Here is an 8660-nt window from a genome sequence, read left to right on the forward strand (position 1 = left end):
ACATATATACTTAAGCAATGAAAATTTTCTCATTCAGCACATTCTTTTTCTTTCATTTTCAACTTTTGATCTCTTGCGCATTCTTCTCATATGAGCATTATTTCGAATAGTCAGTTTTCGTGACCCGTGTAGCGAGCTTTGGGTCAGTGACTCCCAAGTCGGCCGACCTTAGGGCACTAGATACAGAGTATCCCTCAGACTTAATTGCTCGAGTCACTAGACCTTCTATTCTAATAGTTTACGTATAGTCTTCCTCTTGTCATGTGCAATGTCTCTATCTCTTAGGCTTTCTATGCAGTCCATGTAACAAGCTTTCGAACCGGTGGCTCCCAAACCAGCTGGCTTTGGGGCACCAGATGTAAAACACCCTTCAGATTCTACTTACTCGAACTACAAAGGCCACAGATATCGACTTAGACAAGAGATGATCTCCTTCGTTATCCTTTTCGTTAAGATACTCAAACACTTCATCTCGTGTCTGAGTTCTACTACTAGGATTCACAAAGACATCAACAACTAAACGTAACTCTATTCTTTTAAACTCATTTTTCAAACCCATCTTTCCATTGCTTATTTCTTTCACAAAACATACTGTGCATACTTATACAAAAGTGATTCAAAATTTTCTAACAATCAAATACTATCTTTTCTTTGAATTATCTCATAAACAACTACTATATTTGATTCAGTTCAGAAAAAAAAAAATTTATGGGGCTTAAAAAATTTTTAAACTGTTAGATTATGCCAAAAACAATCATATATGCTACACTTTGTTCTTAAATGCCTACTTTGATTACCAGTCATACAAAAAAAAAAAATAAAAAAAAAATTTTTTGTGTATTTTTGTGTGCATGCATCTAAACCACCCCCCCATGCTTGAATGACACTGTCTCTAGTGGCATACAAAATGAATAAAAATGTAATGCAAATGCACATTAAAAGACACTAACAAAAATATGGGAGAAAGGATAGATACAACCTGATTTGCTCTGAGCTTTTGAAGTTGATTTTCCTCTGACTCTTGAATTCTTTGAAAACTCTTCTCTGTACCTGGTAATTGATACACTAATTGTTAAGTTCATCATGAATACATCAAAATACAAATTAGCACATGTGAAATGAAATACTAAATAAATAAAAACTCTGAAATGAAAAATAAATAATGTACATATGATACATCCCTCTGGTCGAATCTTCATGCCTTCGTGAGATGCACTATCTCACACTCACCATCCTATAAGGCATCTGAAATGAATGGCTTCAGTCTTTGCCCATTTACTTTGAATGTACCTTGGGTCATAGGATCGAATAATGTCACTGCTCCATGGGGAAATACTTCTTTTACAATGTATGGACCTGTCCATCTCGATCTTAACTTCCCTGGGAATAAATGTAAACGAGAATTGTATAGCCACACTTTCTGATCTGGCTCAAACACTTTTCTGATAATATGCTTATCATGAAATGCTTTTGTGCGAGCCTTGTATAATTTGGCATTCTCATATGCATCATTCCTGAGTTCCTCTAATTCTGAGAGCTGCAGTGCTCTCTCTTTGCCAGCCTGGGTGAGGTCAAAATTTAATTTCTTGATAGCCCAGTACGCTCTATGTTCTAACTCGACAGGAAGATGACATGCTTTCCCGAATACAAGGCGATACGGGGACATGCCAATGGGAGTCTTAAATGCAGTTCTATATGCCCAAAGTGCATCATCTAAGCGCTGGGACCAATCCTTGCGGTCCGGACGAACTGTCTTTTCTAAAATTCGCTTAATCTCCCTATTGGACACTTCAACCTGTCCACTAGTCTGCGGATGATATGGAGTGGTGAATCTATGATTGACAGAATATCTTCTCAGCAGAGAAGCTATCTGAACATTCCTAAAATGCTTGCCACCATCGCTAATCATCGCACGTGGCACTCCAAAATGACTGAAAATGTTGTGCTTAATGAACTTAAGCACTACTCTGTGATCATTGGTCTTGGTGGCCACAGCCTCGACCCACTTGGACACATAATCAACCGCCACCAGAATATATAAATTTTTGAATGAGGGCGGAAATGGTCCCATGAAATCAATGCCCCAAACATCAAAAATTTCGACTATCAAAATCGGTAGCAAGGGCATCATGTCCCTCTTGGACATGTTTCCAATCTGCTGACATCGCAGGCATCGCCTACAGAACTCATGAGCGTCCCTGTGGAGTGTGGGCCAATAAAATCCTGACTGCAAAACCTTTGCAGCCGTCTTCCTACTACTAAAATGCCCTCCACAGGCTAACGAATGGGAAAAATTCAAAATGGATTGGTATTCCTCCTCCGGAACGCATCTCCTAATGATCTGATCTGCACAGTATTTGAACAACTCCGGTTCATCCCAATAATAGTGCCTCACCTGAGATAGGAACCTCTCACGCTCATTCTTGTTCCAATGCTCAGGTATCTGCCTCGAAACCAGATAGTTCACAATATCTGCAAACCAGGGTAACTGCGATGTACTGACTGACATGATCTGCTCATCGGGGAAAGAATCACTGATCGGTCTCTGATCCTGCGTAGTCTCCACGATCAGTCTGGAAAGATGGTCTGCTACTACATTCTCGCTTCCCTTCTTATCTCGAATCTCGAGATCAAACTCCTGTAGTAGTAGGACCCAACGAATTAATCTCGGTTTGGTGTCTTTCTTATTCAACAAATATTTCAATGCAGAATGATCAGAATAGACAACCACCTTCGAACCGAGTAAATAGGACCTAAATTTATCCAATGCGAAAACTACCGCAAGTAGTTCCTTCTCTGTCGTAGTATAATTCATCTGTGCATCAGACAGAGTTCTACTCGCATAGTAGATCACATAGGGCTTCCTATCAATGCGTTGTCCTAGAATGGCCCCCATAGCATAATCAGAAGCATCGCACATAATCTCAAATGGGAGAGTCCAATCTGGAGGTCTCAAAATAGGTGCAGTAATCAAGGCCTCTTTGAGAATCTCAAAGGCCTTCATACAATCCTCACCGAAAACAAAGGGCTGGTCTTTCTCCAATAACGTGCAAAGCGGTCGAGAGATTTTGCTGAAATCTTTTATGAACCGCCTGTAAAATCCCGCATGCCCTAAAAATGATCGAATCTGCCTCACAGAGGTGGGTGGAGTCAAACGAGAAATGGATTCCACCTTCGCTCTGTCAACCTCAATACCACGCTTGGACACAATGTGTCCAAGTACAATCCCCTCCTGGACCATAAAATGGCTCTTTTCCCAACTCAGGACGAGATTGGTCTCCACACACCTACTCAGTACTCGAGCAAGTTTGTGGAGGCAATCTTCAAAAGAAGAGCCATACACAGAAAAGTCGTCCATAAAAACTTCCATCACATCATCAATCATGTCCGAGAAGATAGCAAGCATGCACCTCTGAAAAGTAGCCGGGGCATTACAAAGCCCAAAAGGCATACGTCTAAATGCGAAGGTGCCATAAGGACATGTAAACGTGGTCTTCTCTTGGTCGTCAGGATGGACAGCTACCTGATTGTATCCTGAATATCCGTCTAGAAAGCAGTAGTAGCTCTGTCCTGCGAGTCGCTCTAAGATCTGATCAATGAACGGCAATGGGAAATGATCTTTCCTAGTTGCCACATTCAACTTCCTATAATCGATGCATACTCGCCATCCTGTAGAGGTCCTCATCGGAATTCTCTCACCCTTCTCATTCTCAACCACAGTGAGTCCTGACTTCTTCGGCACAACTTGAATCGGACTGACCCACTGACTATCAGAAATAGGGTAAATGATTCCGGCATCCAACCACTTCACCACCTCTTTCTTCACCACTTCCTTCATGTTGGGATTTAGCCTTCTCTGCATATCCCTAAATGGCTTGATTTCCTCATTACAATGGATCCTATGCATGCAGAATGAAGGATCAATCCCCTTTAGATCCGCTACTCCCCATCCAATCGCTGCCTTGTGCTCTCGAAGAATAGTCAGCAATCTCTGTTCCTGTTCCTCAGTGAGCAAGGACGAGATGATCACAGGCAGAGTCTCATCATCTCCGAGGTATGCATACTTGAGTGAATCCGGTAAGGGTTTCAACTCAAGTTTCGGAGGCGACTCGATCGACGATTTGGCGGGGGTCTCCGCAAGTGGTGGAAGAGGTTCCCTGACTGCTCCCCAAGGTGGTCTCTCCGACGACACTCTAGACACATCTACACTATCTAAACCGCTATTCTTCTCTATATGGTACAAATCTAAAGAATCCTCAGTAATGTACAACTCGGGCTGCTCCTCCACTAACTCCTGTGCAATGTCTACATGAAAGCAGTCCATGTCTCCTGCTGGTCCCATCGCGGCATTGAAAATATTCAGCTTTACCTTCCTATTGCCAAATGAGAGATCCATGGCTCCAGTTCTACAATTGATGCACGCATTGGCAGTCGCCAAGAATGGTCTGCCTAAAATAATCGGAGTCTGGTACTGGCTGTCTACTCCTTCCATATCAAGGATAATGAAATCGACTGAAAAATAAAAGTCATCCACTTTAACTAGCACGTCCTCCAAGACACCTCTCGGTACCTTGATGGAACGATCTGCCAGTTGAAGTGTAATCGGAGTCGATCTCATCTCCCCTAACCTGAAAGAATCAAAGAAATATTCGGGCAGAATGTTCACGCTTGCTCCAAGATCGAGCAATGCGCGTTCTATCCGGATGTTCCCTATAGTACAAGCAATGATAGGTGCTCCAGGGTCCTTGAGCTTGGGTGGTGTCTGATGCTGAAGTACTGAACTCACCTGCTCAGTCAGATGGACCCTGTTAGGAACTCGCTCTCTGGATTTCCTCTTTTGCGTACATAGCTCCTTCAGGAATTTGGCATAAGCCGGCACCTGCTGAATAGCATCGAGCAAAGGTAGGTTGATCTGCACATGCTTGAAGATATCAAGCATGTCCTGGATCTTCGCACCTTGCTTCCCTCTATAACCAGGAGACTCTAATGCTTTGGGATAGGGTGGTGGGGGAATATACTCTGCTGGCTCCTCCTCTTTGCGAGAAGGCTCACTCCTATCCTTCTTCTTCTCTGAGGATAAAGATGATGAAGGTGATGATGGGGATGGGGATGATGATTGAGCCGACGTAGGTGAAACAATGGTCTCTGGCTCCTCTATCTTCTCTCTACTCTCAACGTGATACTCACGTCCACTTCTCAAGGCCATAACTGATTTAGCCTGCTGCTGTGTCTCAGTATGAAATAGGCCTCCAGTCATCTGGTCCTTACCCTTCGGGTTCATGACAGCCTGACTCGGCAATGTACCCTCGGGTCTCCTACTAATAGCCTCAGCTAACTGTCCCATTTGTGACTCTAACTTCGCAATGGACTGCGTATGTGAGCTCAAAATCTGGCTACACTTCTCGAAGGCGTTCTGATTAGAGGTTTTCACCTCTTGGAATGCCTGGAGAAGTCTCTCCTCAAAAGATGTCTGCGGGGCAGACTCCTGCTGAATCGGGGAAGGAACTGAAGAAGAAGAAGACTGAGCATAGTTCGGTCTTTGAAATGGCTGAGTAAAAGATGGCTGCCGAACTGGCTGAGAGGAAGAAGGCATCTGTATAGAAGACTGTGGATTCTTCCATGAAAAATTGGGATGGTTACGCCAACCCGGATTATATGTCAATGAAAATGGGTTATTTGGCGGTCTGACGTAACCCTGAGCTGCCTGAACTTGTTCTTGAACAAATTCAGGGTACTGAGCTGCTGAAGGGCACTCAGTGATCTCGTGTGCCGGACTGGCACAAAGAGTACACACCTGCTGTGTAGTGGATGGTCCTGAGAGAAGCTGGTCCAGCTTCTGAGCAATCATGTCTACTTTACACTGTAGTGCAGTAGATGGACCAATCTCAAGAACGCCAGCTTTCTTCTGAATGCTGGGTGTGGCTCTATCAGAATGAGAGCTCGAAGCATGGTGGAGTGAATTCTCAGCCAATGTATCAAATAGCCTCCATGCTTCGTCCTCGCTCTTCAGCATGAATGTCCCACCGCATGAAGAGTCGATCATCTGACGATTCTTGGCAGACAATCCATCATAGAAACTCTGCACCAGTTGCCATTTCGGCACCTGATGATGGGGGCATTTCCTGAGGAGATCCTTCATTCTCTCCCAGGTCTCATGAAAGCGCTCACCATCTAGCTCTGAAAAGCTAGTGATGGCTTTACGATATTGGTTCGTGTGACCAATGGGAAAGTATTTCCGAAGAAACTCCTGTTGCAACTGATCCCAGGACTCTATTTCTACAGAATCTAAGGACTTTAGCCAATACTTGGCTTTGTCCTTCAATGAAAAAGGGAATAGAGTCAACCTCAACGCATCATCATCGAAATTCTGTATCTTAACAGTAGAACAGATTTCGAGGAATTCATCTAAGTGTCGGTAGGGATCCTCATGACTAAGGCCATAAAAGGATGGAAGCATTTGAATAATGCTGGCCTTAATCTCATAATGTGGCGCTCCTACATCAGGTCTCCGAATGCAGGATGCCTGAACATAGTCTGTGGGAATGAAGTATTCCCGCAGAGGGCGTGAAAGAACTGGGGGTGGAGGTGGAGGATTCATGTCAGCCATTGTTGCCGAACTTCGATGAGAATGTAAAATTCTCTCTGGGTTGTCAACAAATGGGTGTAATGGGGTTCCTAGACCTCGTCGACCCTGCATACACTGGTACTAAGACCAGATGTAAGCAAACGACCTAACTAAAAAATTAAACTAGCACAGATACTAAAATGTAAATAAGCAAATAACAGTAACTAAAAACAAGCAAATATGCTATATAGCTATGTCAGAATTCTATACTAAATAATTAAATAACAAAGTAAACTATTCTAAAATGCTAAAACAAATAAATACAGGAAATCACAAACTATGTTTTTCTAAAACCCACCTGTCTAATCGCTCCTTGCAGAATGATAATTAAGTGAATCCTAAAAAGAACAATATGTGAATCCTATATTTACTAACTATGTTAATCCTATATTCAATTACTAATCCTACTAACTAAAAAGAAAACAACTAATTAACTAACTAAAACAAAATAATAATAAATTAAACTCTAAGAAATAAAGTAATTAATTCGCCGTTCCCCGGCAACGGCGCCAAAATTTGGTTGATATTTTGGAATGCTCTTTTTTAAAACAATTATTTTCAATAAAATTTTGGAAAATCGTCAACCAAAAATATAAAAACCGACTTTCCACAAAGTGGTAAGTACGGGTCGATCCTCAGGGAACAGGAATTAATAACTACAATTCTAGAAAATTTAATTTATTAATATCAAATGGCAATCTACAATTATAAAGTGAATACAACTACAATTAAGCACTAAAAGAACATTAAACAAGCATTCAGTCTTCTGCTCCACACCAAGGATATTTCTGTCTTTTCGCCATTTAGAGAATCTTCTCACTTGTATAATAACCCTGGAAACTAAATATGCTTTTCAACCTAAAAATGCAGAAAAGTACAAAGTTAGTTTTCTATTTTAATTATGCAAACAACAACTAAAACTATATCTAATTCTACGAAAATAATAAACAAATGCTACTTATCAAACAAAAATTAAATAAAATACTAAATTAATTCTAAAATTAACCAAATTACTTCTACTAATGCTGTATGATGATTATGCAACTTCTAAAATATAGAAACTACTGAAAACAAACCTAAAATGCCGAAATTAAGAAAATTACGAAACTGCCCCTAACTAGTGTAAACTAGCAATCTGACAGGTTATCGGAAAACCACTGTTTGACAAGGCAAACGAGGTCCGATTTTCCCGAAATTTGTTCTGTTCTGCAACTGACAGATTAAACAAATTGACAGTTTTTACAGAATTGAAAAACAGTATCTGGAACTCCATATATAAGTGTTTCAAATCTGGGAAAAATCAGGATATCGTCAGTCCTGTAATTTAAAATCCAGAAAAAGCGGTTTTCACAAAACGCTTAAAAATCAGACCAAATCAACTCCGGATGAACTGAAATTTGGTCTGCAGTTAAATAACACATTAATAAAGTGAATAGAAGAAAAAAATTTGGAAAACACAGAATTTTTGCTAAGAAAATAATTCTGTTGCGACAGGGCAAAAATCTGGTTTTTATTTGAGTGCACTATTCACTTTATGAACCTATTTACCCCCTATCAAATGTAATCTACACCTAATGCAATCTAAATGACACTGTATAACAGTGTATATGCAGATGAATATTAGGAAAACACTAAATGCACGACGAACAAAACACTACAAGCAGTTTATGACTAGAACGAAGTTAACTAACAATGGAAATGCAACTATGCTCAATAATAAAATACAATCTAACTACTAAGTTAACTAATATCTAACTATCATTCAAACCACAATGAAACACATTTCATACATACTAAATAAATACGCTATACGTACACACACTTCTACACTAAAACTAAATTAGATAAATAAACTAATTAATATAGAAATCAAAAGAAATAATAAGAAATGACTTACTTAACTAAAGAACGAAGGCTAAGGTTAGGTTTCACTTGGTTGACTCGACTAGGATCGGTTTCGACTTGAGTAGGTTCAGTTTGGGTTTGGATGCACTCGGATGGGATTAGGTAGGTTCGATTTGACTAGGTTGAAAGA

The 8660-nt window shown here is 40.7% G+C and overlaps 1 non-coding gene across 1 annotated transcript; it reads left to right on the plus strand.

Annotated features, from left to right (window-relative positions):
- The first annotated feature begins 6101 nt into the window (after positions 1 to 6101).
- Positions 6102 to 6204, plus strand: LOC149834891 (small nucleolar RNA R71). The gene has a single exon (XR_016432858.1). It is a non-coding gene; the product is annotated as a small nucleolar RNA R71 (small nucleolar RNA).
- Positions 6205 to 8660: the final 2456 nt, after the last annotated feature.

The sequence above is a fragment of the Nuphar pumila genome, chromosome 6 (genome assembly GCF_984573655.1).
Source record: "Nuphar pumila chromosome 6, dmNupPumi1.hap1.1, whole genome shotgun sequence".
Taxonomy (NCBI): domain Eukaryota; kingdom Viridiplantae; phylum Streptophyta; class Magnoliopsida; order Nymphaeales; family Nymphaeaceae; genus Nuphar; species Nuphar pumila.